Source organism: Gopherus evgoodei, chromosome 2 (genome assembly GCF_007399415.2).
Source record: "Gopherus evgoodei ecotype Sinaloan lineage chromosome 2, rGopEvg1_v1.p, whole genome shotgun sequence".
NCBI classification, from domain to species: Eukaryota; Metazoa; Chordata; order Testudines; family Testudinidae; genus Gopherus; species Gopherus evgoodei.
Window position 1 is genome coordinate 27,841,140 of NC_044323.1, and position 15,078 is coordinate 27,856,217.

Here is a 15,078-nt window from a genome sequence, read left to right on the forward strand (position 1 = left end):
CTGTGTCACAAAAGAATTTATATATCCACTCAAATCGTTAATATGTGCACATGCCAGAACTTGGTAACAGCATGATCTTATTATTGTGACCCAGATCTTTCCTCTCTCCTCAGGTCCCCACCCCAATTGTTGGTTTCATTCTTGTTGTGTCATGTGTACGATTATTATGTAATTTTTTTGTTGTGGGGACCTGTACTACTAATAAACCATAATAACATAGCAACAAAAATGTGCTGGGTGCTTCCTTAAGTTTCCAAAAGTACCAGATTGTGACTCAGTCCATGGTGGTTTTGAATTGTCACAGTCAGATTGCAGTTCTTCCTTTCTATTTTCTAATGTAATTATATTAGATACATAATAAATTACTGCCCATGCAAATTATCCAAAAGTCTAGAAATAATTACTGAGGGAGACAGTAAAATGATGCTGGTTCATAATGGCTCCTTTTATTCACTTTCATTATGTTTTAGTGGCACAGTTCACTTACTCTGTTTTGTTTGGTGTTTGCAGCTCTATACCTTTAATGATGCAATACTTTTGGGAACTAGTCTGAATTTAATGAATTTCCTATGTGTAAGAGGCTTGGAACAAAAAATCCTTAGGGGTCAGAGAACAAGTGAATGGTCCATTAAAAAATCAATCATGCCCACAATTTTATAAAATTATTATACTCTGACTTTGCAATTTTAATAGTAATGTGCTTACAATAGTATTTTGCTTAAACTCCTTAAAATATTTTGTTCATATTGATTAGAAGACAAATAAGCAAATTAATGTACTTCAATTTATCACTGATTGAAATGGGTAAAAAAATTTATGAATACAATACTAATACTAACAATAATTCCTTTTAAAAAGTGTGTGTCATTTTAGCCAGCTCTGGTGCATGTGTTCCAGCAGCAGTAACAAAGCAGTTTAGCACAGGATGTAAATTGTCCAGTTGAAAATACAGGGGCATAGACAGTTGTGTTAAGCAAATACCTCCATTAGAATTGTGTCAGGAACCTGGAATAAGCACCCACCATTCTTATAAAAATTGTCAGAGGATACTTAATTGATGGTAAATTGTCAGGATCTCAGGTTGACGCTTCACCTGACAATACAGTACTGTGTATCTCCATTCTGGGGGCACTGGTTTACTCCAAGAAGGGAGGCTAGTGAATTATCTTTGAATATCTCCAAGCACTGACCTTCCAACCCAAACTGCTTAGGTTATGAGCTCTGACAATCTTACAGCCCCAGGTGGCATTGTTGTTGAAGTCAGAGCACAAAGGAGTTACCTTGGATTTACAGCGCTGGAACAGAGATCAGAATTGGATCATTCAGGGCCAGATGAAGGCAATCTTGGGCTCTGGGCACACCACATCGTGGAGGATCCTTTGTGCCTGACATCCATGCTCTAATCCTACCCCTCCATGTGCAATACTTGGAGTGGTGGTGTCAGTGGATCCTCTCTCCTCCCAGAGAGGCCGGGTCAGTAGCATGGGCCCCCTTTTTCCTAAGGAGTATCAGGAGCTTTCCTCTCCTTCCTCAAGAGGAAGGGTGGCCCCCAAGTGTATCTGCTTGGATTGGTGAGATGCATCTGCTAGATTCTTCTGCTCCTGCCCTGCACAGAATCCCCTGATGGGGGGGGGGGGTGCCGTCCCTTCAGAGTAGTTGATCTTGCATTTAACATCCCTTAGAGACATATGGGGTTGACACCTCAGGGGTTTCAGGTTGTCTGCAGACTCAAGCAGACACTGCTGTATTGGTTACACTCAGGTCGCGTTTTCAAACTTTTCTAGGCAACTAAAAGCGCTAGCGTGACTGCCCTGGCTGCGCTCCCCTTTGTGGATGCTCATCTGACTGTTGTACCCAAACCTTTGGCTCCCACAGGCTTTGAAGGGTAAGATAAAGTCTCTATATCTGGCCTTTCAGGCCCACTCCTCGTGGACAGACTCGAAGTCTGGTGCCTCATGGGGAAGCTGGATCCTATACCCCAACTGCTCCGACAAGTTTCTTCAGAGCCTTCCTACTCCCTCCCCAGAGTTGCACTCACATGTGTACTGTGGATTACTGTGTCATGCTTTTGTGGCCTTCATGACAATTACAGCAAGTAGCACATAGGCTTTCCAAAGGCACTTCTAAATTTTACACGCACGTTAGCTCATAGATGAAGTACTTGAGATACATAAATCTATGGAAAAATAACTTCACTCCTGAGTGTCTTTTGGGTCTGAGTGTCTTCCAAGGAGTCCAGACTTCTTCTGCACCCTCCTCTTCTGCTATCTGGTTCTGGTCTGTTCCCCTTGCTGGAGGGAGACTTCCTTTTAATGCTTATTCTAACACCTTTGCTTTTTCCTGTCCTTCCCCAGGGGTTTTCCGTTCTCCAGCAAGTCCAAAGTGTTTGGCTAGGTTGTGGACTGCTTGGTTTTAGACATGTCTTCAAGTAGTGTCCCTCTGGGTGCTCCACATCAGGATATGTGTGTGCGGGTCTGCATCTGCACCCTACACGTCCTCATGCCACAATCCAAGGGCATATGGCATAGCTCTCTACTTCCTTCTTAACTGTTTTCAGCTTGAGACGGTGCATTGCCGTGTCCATTAGCTAAGCCATGTGACTTGTTACACCTCTTGCTTTTTTTTCTTAATTTTACAAGTATTTCTTTTTTTTTTATTATTTTTCCCTTATAGTTTGTGCCTTTTGGAAATGGGGAGGATTCTCCTTCCTGTTTTTTCCTTTTCCTGTTCTGGGCCTCAAGCTTCAGCCTTGAGTATGGCTGAGTATAGGTTATGCCCAAGACCCCAGGCTTCAAACTCTGTCACACCTGCTACAAGTCTTTTCCCTGCAGCAACGGGCATTCAAGCTGCTTCAGTTGCTTTGGAAAAAACACATTCCCTCCATATGCAAGATCTACTCAAATTTAGGAACTAATAGTACAAGAAATTCAGAGAGATCAGACTTAAACTCCTATTTTCTGAGACGTTTAGGCTCTGAGTCACCCTTGTACATTGGAGCAGCCACCTGCCTCCAGTTCTTTGGTAGCAAACACTCCAGGGGCCCTAGGGTACCACCAAAGAAGACCTACTCCTGAGAACGGGACAAGAGAAGGGAAAATTCACTCCTGCAGACAGAAGCTCTAGAACCCAGCAAAGGCTGCTCTCACATACTGACCCAACCTCAGTACAATCCCCAGTACTGTGATACATATTGACTCCTGAAGGTCCATACCAGAATCTCCAGTACAATCTAGGCTGCTCTCATGAAGATCTTCAACTCATGGAAGAGCTTTAATCACCATTGTTGACAGATACTAGGAGGATTCCCCACTGGTACCGACTCATTTCTTGGAGTCTACTTACCCTCCATCCATGCCATTATCAATTGTGGCTTGTCTTCCAGTACCATTACAGTCTCCACTGCGCCACTTGCACACCTCTGATAGAGCCCACATAGGACTTGGAGATATCTATATGTGGCTTCTCTGCCTTCAAGCCTCACTCTCTTGAGGTTCACTCTCAGGAGGAAACTCCTAGCAGGAAACACGTCAGAGACCCTGGCAGGGACATCCATGGGGCCTCACCCATACTCTTATGCTCCACCTCAATGGGCATACTGGAACCCTTGGGCCTCCTATGGTGACCATTTCTACAGGGTCCCACCTCATAAAAGGACATGTCAGGAGCAACAACCAGCACCCTTTAGTCTTGCTCAACAGGAATATCCCAAGCAGATCATGAACCAGCTGAGGAGGAAGAAACAACACATTCACACAAGTCCTCTTTCTCACCAGATGAGGCAATCTTGCCTCTTCCATCATCTTACCCTGATGATTTCAAGGCCTTCCAAGACCTTATGAAATGTGTGGTAGATACATTACAGATTCCAGTGTTTCCTGTTGAACATCCATCATACATCTCAGGGAAAGATTGCACTACCTAGCCCCAGCCTCCACGGTGTGGCAAATCCTAGCCACTGTACCACTGACATGTAAACGGTATGACAAGAAGTACTATGTCCGGCCCATAGGCTTGGAGTATTTTTTTCCTTCACCCTGTAAGTAACACGCTGGTAGTTGAGGCAGTTAACGAATTAGACAGACAACATTGATTCTGTTCAGCCCCACCAAATAAAGCTAAAACGTCTGGTTCATAAGAGCTACTGCTTAGCCTCTCTACAGTTCAGAAAAGCCAATTACAAATCCTGATAGGAAGGTATGACTTCACATATTATTCCAAATTTGTATCTTTTATTGTACTCGTGCCTCAGGATCACAGGGAACAATTTCAGGCCCTCATTACGTAAGGTTAGACAGTTGCCAAAGATTCTCTCCAAGCCTCACTTGTTGCAGTCAACACAGCCAAATGCCCCATGGCTATGGCAGTAGTTCTTAGATTGCTTGCTCATGTCGATTTCCATTGTCGGTGTGCACGCGCCCACATGCGCGGCTGTCGGAGACTTTTGGCTTAGCAGTACCCATGGGCCGCCGTGGCGCCCTCTGAAGTGCCATGCTTGTGGCGCAATATATCAGGTGCCACCAGCTGTATGCCCTCTTGGTTCCAAGACTGAGCCTACCTCCTGGGATTCAGCTTGCGAATCACCTACAATGGAATTGACATGAGAAGCACTCGAAGAAGAAGAAACAGTTACTCACCTTTTTGTAACTGTTGTTCTTTGAGGTGTATTGCTCATGTCCATTCCATTACCAGCCCTCCAGCCCCTCTGTCGGAGTTGTGGGCAAGAAGGAACCGAGAGAGCATAGGGCTGGCTGTGCCTGATATACTGTGCCATGAGCGCGGCACTCCAGAGGGTGCCACAGCCAGCCCTACAGGTACCGCTGAGGCAAAAGTCTCTGATGGCCACGCACATGGGTGTGTGCATAGCTACAATGGAATGGACATGAGCAACACATCTCGAAGAACAACAATTACAAAAATGTGAGTAACCATTTTTTATGTGCTGTATGCACCAAGCTTCCTGACAGCAGTACTCTGACCTTTCCTGGGAGGTACACAATACTGTTAAGGACCTTCTCTTTGAGGGAACTGAATTGTTTAGCAACACCACAGATGGGTCCCTTTGCTCTCTCAAGAACTCATGAGTGATGCTATGGTCTCTGATGAATTACACACCTGTGACAAAGAAATACAGCAGGTCACAGATGGCTCCATAACCTTGTTCGGTCTACCCCAGCCCATGAGGCCAACTGAACCCCCCAGGAAGAACCCAGATCTAAAAAAGGGTATTCTCTCAATCAGTGACATCCTCAAAATGTCCACTTTGACCTACTGGTCAAGAGTCACAAACCATCTCCCACTCTAGATCCTGCACTTCACGACCATTATGGGGATTGGCTTTCCCATTTTCTATTTTCCTTGGAACTTATCACCTTTGACATGTGGATCTTGGAATAATTTCTCCGGTTATTCCATCCAGTTCAGCTCTCTACTCCCCCACCCCAACCCACTCCCTGTCCCTTTTCAGGGACCCTTCTCATGAGGACTTTCTCAGGTAGGAAGTACAATCCCTGCTAACACTGGGGAATGGGTGGCAGGGTTGATGATCTACCCCATTGCACTGGACTTTAGGAAAGTGTTCCATTCTCAATACTTCCTGGTCCCAAAGAGAAATGGGAGGAGGAGACCAATTCTGGACCTCAGAACTTTGAACATGTCCATCCACGCTCAACAGCTCAGAATGGTAACCCTAGCAATGATGATTTCCTCTCTGTATCCGGAAGATTAGTTTGTTTACCTTGACCTTCAGAATGCCTATTTCCATAGTGCCATGCATACCTCACACTGACCATTTCTACGTTTTGTGGTAGGCAGGCACCGCTATCAATATCTCATCCTACCCTTTGGCCTTTCCATCATCTCAAGAGTCTTTACCAGTGTCCTATCAGTCACTGCATCCCACCTTCTTCAGATGTGAATAATTCTTTCCCTGCCTGGGTGATTAGCTCCTAAAGGTCACCTGCTTCTAGAGATATAGTCAGCAACCACAAAACTCAATCTCTGTTCCACTTGGTAGACCTTTACCTCAACACACAAGAAATCTATGCTTTCACTCATTCAATGCATAAACTTCGCTGAGGCCACTTCATCTCCACCACTGCTAGACCCTACTTGCTGAAAGACAGATTTGCCACAATGTCCAACCTTGTTTCAAAGATAAAGCAAAGACAGCAAACCACAGCACAGGCTTGCCTACAACTTCTGGGCCATGTGGTATTCTGCACATTTAGCAAGACTAATCTCTCAGTGTCTTCAAGCCTGGCTGAGAACTGTCCATTCACTCAACAAGTACATTCTCTGCAAATGGGTGCCCATACCTTGCAGGGGCCTCGTCTTCTAATTTGGTGGAAAGACCCACTAAATATGGGAGTTCCATTCCTGCAGCGCCTCTCCCCTGTGAGTCATCACCATAGACACTTATCTGCTAGGTTGGGGCGCACACTCCCAAAACCTCATAGCTCAGAAAAGATAGACACCTTTGGAGGCTATCCTCAATATCAACATATTAGAGCTTAGAGCAGTTCATCATACTTGCTAGCACTTCCTTCTCCACATCAGGGGCCACCCGACCAGAATAAGGCTGAACAACAGATGAGCAGTGTATTATATCAACTGTCAAGGCAGAGAAAGATCCCACTCATTATGTGCAGAAGCCATAAAACTCGTAAATATACAATGCATACAGATTTCAATATCTACCAGGACTACAGAACAGAGTGGTGGATTCTCTGAGCAGACATTTCAGCATCAACCATGAATAGGAGCTGTGAACAAAGAGGTTTTCCAAAAGAGGTGTCTTACCTGAAGCAATCCACAAATAGATTTCTTCACAACTCCATCCAATAAGAAGTGTAAACGACTCTGCCTGAGGGGAGAAAATAGCTGCAACTCAATGGGGAATGCCCTAGATATTCCTTAGCCTTATGTACTGCTTTATGCTTGTCCCCCCACTCCCCTACTGCTTATGTTCCTGAACAATTTGAAACAAGAAAGATTACTAGCCATCATCATAGCACAGTGTTGACTCAGACAAAGCTAGTTCACATGTCTCTGCTTCCGCCTCTCCATCTTTCCCTGTCAGTGAATCTTCTCACCCAAGAGTCAAGATCCATCACTCACCCGAATCTTGTGGCACTTCACCTCAAGACCTGGCTACTAGATAGCTCTCTTGTATAGAACAAGACTGCTACCTAGGTGTATTAACAGTTCTGCTTCATAGCAGACTTTCAACAAGGCAAACTTAATTGCAGAATCTATGCCGATCTAAGCCTCCTCTTGAGTCTTGCCTTACATATGTTCTCGATTACCTGTTCAAATTAAAAACCTCAGGATTATCGTTGAGTTCCATTAAAGTTCACCTAGCCACTGTCAGAGACTTTCACACACAGCCCCTATTGAGGGGTTTTCAGTTTTCACGCATCCAACCACAACAGAGTTTATGAAAGGTCTGTTCAACCTCTTTCCGCCTTGGGACCTCAGCTTAGTCCTCGGAGCACTGAGGAAACCTCCATGATCATGGAACCTATGATGAACTGTTCCCTCCTTCATTTGTCCCTTGACATGACATTCTTCATAGCCATCACTTTGGCTAGGAGGATAGGAGAGCTTGGAGCCTTGATGGCTGCATCCAGTATATAGAGCTTTTCACTGTGGCAAGATGATGCTTCATTTTCACTATCTCTTCTTTCCCATGGTTTCCTCAAAATTTCACATCAACCAAGAGATTCATGTGCCGGTGTTCTAGTCCAGGCCTCACTCTTCCATAGAAGAAATGGGCTTTCATACACTGGACATAAGAAGAGCTCCCAGCTTTTTACGTAGATGTGACCGGGCCTGTCAGGATTAAACCCAGACTTTTCATCTCAATTGCAGAATGTATGAAAAGACAGTTGATTTCCACCCAAACACTATCCAAATCAGTTACTGGCTGCATCTTAAACTGTTACAAAGCCTCAGGGGTTGGGCCTCCTCCGAGAGTCATTGCTCATTCCATCAGGGATCAATCTACCTCATTAGCCCAAAAACCATACCTATTCCATACATCTACAGACCAGCCACCTGGTCCTCAATACCCACATTTTTCCAGCACTACGCTCTCGTGACTGATCTCAGAGCTGACACAGCTTTCAGTGAAGCTGTTCCATGATCTACACTGAATCCTCCTCCTCAGCAACCTTCTCCATGATGGGGATACTGCTCAGGAGTCTCCTTAGGTGAAGCACCCATAGGGACGCTACTTGACGGAGGAGAGATCATTTATCTTGTATAGTAACTGGAGTTCTTTGAGAGGCGTGTACCTATGTGTGTCCCACTACCCACCCTTTTTCTGCTCTGCCTTGGAGTCTCTCTCTTTGGACTGTTGTGGCTGAGAAGAAACTGGAGTGGCAGCAGATTCACCCTTCCCTATGTACCCTCCTGTTGGGGCATGATGGTGACTGGGGAACAGGTGTGAACCCACAGACACAGCTGGAAAAAACCCCCTCCAATTAAGAGCACATGGTCATGCATGTTTATCCTGATGTGGAGCAGCCATAGGGAGACATGTCTTGAAAAACTCATTCCTGTACAAGGTAGGTAACATCATCTTCTTGATGTCTGTAGTGTTTAGTTAAATACACCCATAGCTTGCCACCTTGCAGAGTAGCAGCTCCCTCCACCCTTAGAACTAAATTAACTCTTTTTACCCATATAGCAGACGTGAGAGAAATATAGACTGAGGTATCTATAATAGTTATATGATACGGAGTTATTTTCAATGTTCATCACAGCTAGATATTTGTTTTTAATAAAAGCTGAAATTCTGATGTAATCCTATGTTTCAGAATATGAATGGCCCTGTAAGCATGGGCCTGTAGTGCCTGTGTCTTAATCCAGCCTTGGGTCCATTATCTATCTCGTCTTGAAAGATAATTGATCTAATGGAACATTTTATCATTCTGGCTATTGCACTTCGATACTAAGTTCAGTTGCTAAATATCTCTAGGTTACTATATTTTTAACCATTAGAAAATATTAATATTTTATTCCTTCACCATTCATAAACCCCAAACTGTCTAGACAATCTTTACACACAATTCACTTGCCAAATTCAATTTTAAAACAGAAGTTGTAAAGTTATATAATCGCATAACCAATTATAACTGTATAACTCTTTGAACACTACTGTTTGGAAAGAAGATGCATTCTGAGCATTTGTCTGGGATGGGGGCAGGCATTGGGAAGAGAGAGAATGTTCTGAACCTGGAAGAGAAGTATATCAAGTGTTTGTGGTGGAAGTGATGAGAAACTCACTTGGAGAGGGAGAAAGGGCTGTAAAAGAGGTTTGGATACTTATTATGAGATGTTAGGAGAGAGTCTTTGGCGGATGAGAGAGTAGTGAGAATAAGTGCTTGACAGGTTGGGGCCCAGGCTGGCTGGGTCTTGTCGTCTTCTGTGTTCTAAAGATGTTATTCAATTATACTGCAATTATTTTTGTACTTGTGTGGATTAAGAGTGATATGTGCTCGCTCTCGCTCTATATATTAGTATAATTTTATCTTTTTTTATTTTTGGAAGCATTGACATTTTCGTCCTTTCATTTGTAAAGGAGATTAAATTTACATAATTCTTCTGTTTGTATACTTTTCTGTGCAAATGTCACCACCAATGGCATCAGTACTGCTCTGGGAATAGTGTCTGTCAACTGCAGCTGTAGAGCCAGAAGGGGGAGCTCCCAGCGTTGTTTTTTTGTGTGTCTTGACTAAATAGAGGATAGTGCATGTTTTTAATATCACAGCCAAAGAACATGGAGGGTAGATATTTGAGTAGGGAGAGTATCCTCTGCCAGCTCGTAAGATTTTCTGTATTGCTGCTGTAAGTGATGTGGTAACAAATAATGTGCTGTGCAGGAGGTTGAACTAGACCCTTTACATCTTTGAATCTATGAAATCCCAGTCTGTCTTTGTAAGTTTATGGGGGACTTGCCCAACTTTCCCAAAATGAAGACATTGTTAGTACTCAATATACTTACATAAAAACAAGGATTCCGAGAATAACTAAGCAAAAGGGAATGTTCTTTTCAGAAATTCTATGTACTGTAGTGCACCAGAGCTACCTGACAGTAACTGAAAATTGATGTTATAAATGGCTACTTATGATGTTATGTTGAACTTCATCCCAGAGTAAATTTTAATGCTATATTATAAACATGCGAAAAACTAAATTTAGATTAGACATGCTGACAGAGCTCTTAACTACAGCAGATTGAACAATCTCCTGCAACAACCATTGTCACTGCTTTATCTACTTGGATAGAAAACTACAAGTAATGGAAGAATAACGAGTGAACTTCTATCTTATAGAGATACAGGAAGAGTGTTATGCCATATATTTTAAGAGAGTCATTCTGGAGCAGATTTTTAATTTCTTTTGTTAGATTACTCAGTATTCCTATGGAAATATTTTATATGAATTCAGATTTTTTTAAAATATTGAACATAAGACTGTATTTTTAGTGTCTTTTTTTGTTTCCCAGATTTTGAATGCAACACTTCATATGCATATCAGTAATTAAAATAGCCCATTGATATTTTGTCCCAGAGGATTTGGTCATTCCATAAAGGCAGTTTCCTGTATTGTATATTTCCTGAGGGTATGAGAGCCTATACCTCCTAGATGTAATAAACTTCTCTTCATCTTTCTCTAATGCCATTAAAGCTGCAAGCCTTTTGTTGTAAAAGTATACTAATGAATAGAAATGTTACAACAAGAACAGAAGTCTTGTGTTTTCCCTTCATCATGCATCATCCATTTTAATTAGACAAAAGGGTGGTGAGCACTGTGACAAGAGTCTGGAATTAAAATCATTAATTGATGTCAAGCTGAAGAGAGACTGCTAACATGAATTTAGTGACAGCAGGAAAGAAATTAACCTTATTACTTATTTAGTATATTAGATTATTTAATATTTTTCCTATGTAAGGTCAATGTACTTTATTTATGATTATGGAAAAGGACAAATGATAAAATCTCTGTGAATGTTCATTATTGTTTAGCAATGAAACTTGCACAACAAACCCTTTGAAAACTAAAAACAAAAACAAACAAAAACAAAAAATTCAAAAGGTATGCACCAAAACTTCATTGTTTCTTTTTATAACAGCTTCTTACATATTCTAAATGATGGTCATATACCATATGGTCTGTTTTTAGTTGGCCACATGTGTTAACAAGAGCTATCTGGTGGAAAAAGTGCATCTAACAAAATATTACTTCCCTATAGAACAGAGGAAAAATATCAGCATAGCAAAAACTAAACACATTCTTCCCCCTCCGCCAATGGTGATGGTGATTGGAATAACTGACTCTCTTCGCATCATTGGAAATTTGGACTAATAAGAGTTGACATTTAATGTTAAGCATCTACCTTACTTTTGAGAAGAAAGGATGGCAACAGCATCCTACAGATAATTTGTGACCTGAAAGGTCATAATAAAAGAATAAAGGGAGCGTTATCTTCCAGTAAAGGCCATCTGGAACTATTAAAGTATCAGATGGAGTAAGGGTTGAACAGCAGGACACTCTCCTGGTGTCCTTCCAAATTTCCCAGAGAGACCATAATATTTTTATTGGGAAACACCAACCCCCACCCCCACCAGCCAAATATTTTCATAAAACTGTTTCATCTTACATAAAGAAAAAAAATAATTCTATATACTGTAATATAGAGAGAATTTCTGCTTGGTTTTGTTACATAACCTACTAAGTGTTCACATATATCTTTAAAATAGAACCATACCACATTCAGTTGTAAAGTCTGCTTTTGATTTGGTTTATCCCAATGCTGCCTAATGCTTCTCAGCAGTGATCGTCCCCTCTACATCCATATGTACAATAGATATTCATTGTTCCATTGTTTTCCATAGAAGTGTGAGCCATGGCAAATCTTTTCTGACATCCTGGACAACATTTTGCATAAAATTCATTAGTGAGTATAAGAAAAAATCAAAATATGAATTTCTCCTTGGTGATCTTTGGGAAAGAGTATAGATGTAAGTGATGTTTGTTCTTTTCACCCTAGGTTTAGTGAAGAGCATTTTAGTATTGTTGATTGTATTTTTACATAATGCCCATGGGCATAATGTTATAAAATGGGTGCAGTGTATAAAGTAACTCAGTGGGGTCATAGTTTTTGCAAAAGAGAACACAGAAGTGAAGCATAAGACTGAGCTTTGGCTAATTCTTTGGGCTCATTCCTTTTCCCACTGAAGTCTATGAAACTATTGCCATTGACTTCAGTTGATACTTAAATTTGGCCATTGCTGGACTGACAATTTCTAAAACAGTCATTTTTTTAACAGAACACCTTTTATTTTCTATAAGTACCTTTCATAGTGCACAGAGTACTAGATCGTATATTAAAGGTCTACTGTATCTGTAGTCTAGGCAGTACAATGACTTTGTGCACTCACCCATCTCTGTTGGAAACTTGGGTTCAAATCAAGAATGCATTCTAAAGAGAAATAGAAATCTGCAAGGAATTTTAGGGGAGAGTGTTTCTCCCCGAATCTGATGAATTATTGCAGGGAGAATGGATTTGCTTTTATTTTTTAATCCAACATGTCCACACACTTACATTTTAATACAATATACCTATTTAAAAAAACAATGAGTCATTCCATTATGTCTATTAACTTGTTAAACTAAACTGTTTATTGCTCTTGAACTGAACAGCACTGAAAACCCATGAAATCCTCTAGGCTGCACTACAGGAATCTAACACTTTGTAGCTAGCAGCACTTAAACAGTGTGTTTACTCTAATTCTTAAGGACAGTAGCAATTATCTGAATAATCAGAAGGATACCTGATAGCATATTCACAACATGCAGTGTTGGCTCCATCCACAGTGCAGCTGGAACCTTTGTTTTGTAATAAGTTAAGGGCGCAGTCATGTGACATGGTTCAGGTTGACAATGCCACAGCTTTTCTGCCATCAGAACTGTGTTTTCATGTTCACAGCTAAAAGTGCCCAACCAGGGAAGCAACTTAGGGAAGCATTCTGGGAAATGTTGCTATTCCCTGGAGCCCCAGCAACAGTTGCACACACCAAAGCTGTGGATATTTTTGGTTTTTTCCCTTAGGATTTATGGGATTTCTTACGTAAAACCTGTAATCCCCCGCCTCACAGGTCATGCTGGTTTTTTCCATCATGGAGACTTTTTTGTCACTGCAGATTGCTTCATCAGGATTATGCTGCTTGTCACCCAGTGCTGTGGAAGCACAGCAGCATAGAAGAGATAACAGCACCCAGGATGCTCTGAATAGGTGTCTGAAGAGGAGGCAAAGGTGCATGCAGAATTTGTTGTCCACTTACATTACCAAACTGAAGATTGAGGATGACACTGTGGGCTAGGCTGAGCTCAGCCTGTTGGCAGGCTGATGGTCTAAGTGCCTGAACCATCAGTTAGCAGATAAGACAGCTGCAAATGACCAAGCACATTTCTGACATTGTGTGTGTCTGGCTGGTGAATGGCCTAACAACAGAAATGTGTGAGTATGCAAGCTGCTGTCCCTCTGCATGACAGAGTTGTCGTGGCCCTCTGGAGACTGGCCACAAACACCAAATGTTGTTCCCTGGCAGAGCTCTGTGTCTTGGGGAAGATCACAGTTGAAGAAATGGTCCAACAACGCAAGTGTACTGATTGATAAAAGTGGAGCGCCTGATGTAAGCGGGGGAGGGGTTGAACAACACTGCTGGAGCTTCCCAAGTCATGCTTGGATTACTGATGGGTCTCGTTTTCCACTTCTTTGCTCTTTCAATCAGGCCAAAGCACTGAAAGTTTTGCAACTCTGTGCTGGATCACAGGAGCCACTTCCAGGGAGATAGATATCATTTGGTGTGGCAAATTTCAAGATGCCAGAACATAAAAGAAATCCTAAGAGACAGACTGCAACATTAGTATCCCTTCCCCTCAGCAGGGTTACCAGCTAGGATTCTCTGCCAACTGCACTTCTTGGCTTTTGACTCCATGCCCAGATTATAAGGATGAGGACATGTTGGCTCAGTTGTGTCGAGTGGTGCTTTGTGTATTTTGGGAGACCGGAGGGCTAACGCTGAAGAGAAATTGCACATATACAGTCATGACTACTTGGTGTTTGCTTCAGAACGTCTGTGAACACAAAGAAGAGCATGTCATGGGATGCTAAAGCTGGTTTCTAAACTCTGTGCTGGCTATTCCTGGCTGTGCTGTGCAGATGAGCAGGAAAAGGAATGCTCTGTACCATTAATCCTTTCACTTTGATGCTTGAAGCAAATGGAGGGTGAAAAGGAATGAGCGCTCCGTGCTCCCACTTCTACAGGGTTTTCCTACTTGACCTTTTTCTCTTTTTTGCTTGTGTTTAATATACTAATGTATGTCTGTCCATCAGTGCTGTCCATAATGAACTGATTTTGATTAAAATGTTCCTTCTGTAGGTTCTGCAAAGATGAATGTTGGCTTAAAAAAGTGAATAAAATCCTAAAAAATTGTGCAAGTTCTGCAGACTGTGCAAAATTGTCAAAGTGATGTATGGGAGTGTAAGTGAGATTCTAGTTTTCAGCCATTGATCTCAACTAGTAATAATTCTCACCTGTGTCCTCAAGGTACCATTGGAAGCAGGTCTGAGATCTTTGGATGGATGGGTGGGACCCATCGTAAGTAGAAGTGGTTATGAGGCTCAGATAGAGATCAAAAAAAGATACAGAAGAGGGTAATTTCATACACTGACTAAATTGCTGAAACTAGAAAAAAGGCTTCCATCACCCTGAAAGCAGTAGAGGGTGGTATGGACTGCATGAGCTGTACTTGCTGGTATGCCAAGCCCATAAGGCATTTTCCATCTGCAAAGGGGGATCCCTGGCAAGAAATGGCTACAGACCAACCCACCTAATGACCTCTTTACTGGAGGGACACTGGCAAAAAATGGCCTGAATGCTGGCATCCCGTTTGAATGGCACACATATGTTGACAGACTTTCTGTCACAGCCATTGTTTTTTCCTGTTTTGAATCTATTACGCAGAAGCAGGGGGGAAGCTGGTCCAGTGAACTGGCAGTATCGAGCA

At 42.2% G+C, this 15,078-nt stretch overlaps 1 protein-coding gene and 1 long non-coding RNA gene across 11 annotated transcripts in view; one reads left to right on the forward strand and one right to left on the reverse strand.

The window, feature by feature from the left end:
• The window catches only part of LOC115645483, a 49,356-nt gene extending 35,127 nt beyond the window's left edge, over positions 1 to 14,229 (reverse strand). Inside the window, exon 1 of the long non-coding RNA XR_003998755.1 lies at positions 12,840 to 14,229. This is a non-coding gene — a long non-coding RNA (uncharacterized LOC115645483). The remainder of the gene's footprint in view (positions 1 to 12,839) is intronic.
• The window catches only part of PARD3 (par-3 family cell polarity regulator), a 648,004-nt gene that overhangs the window by 492,069 nt on the left and 140,857 nt on the right, over positions 1 to 15,078 (forward strand). The window lies entirely within an intron of this gene.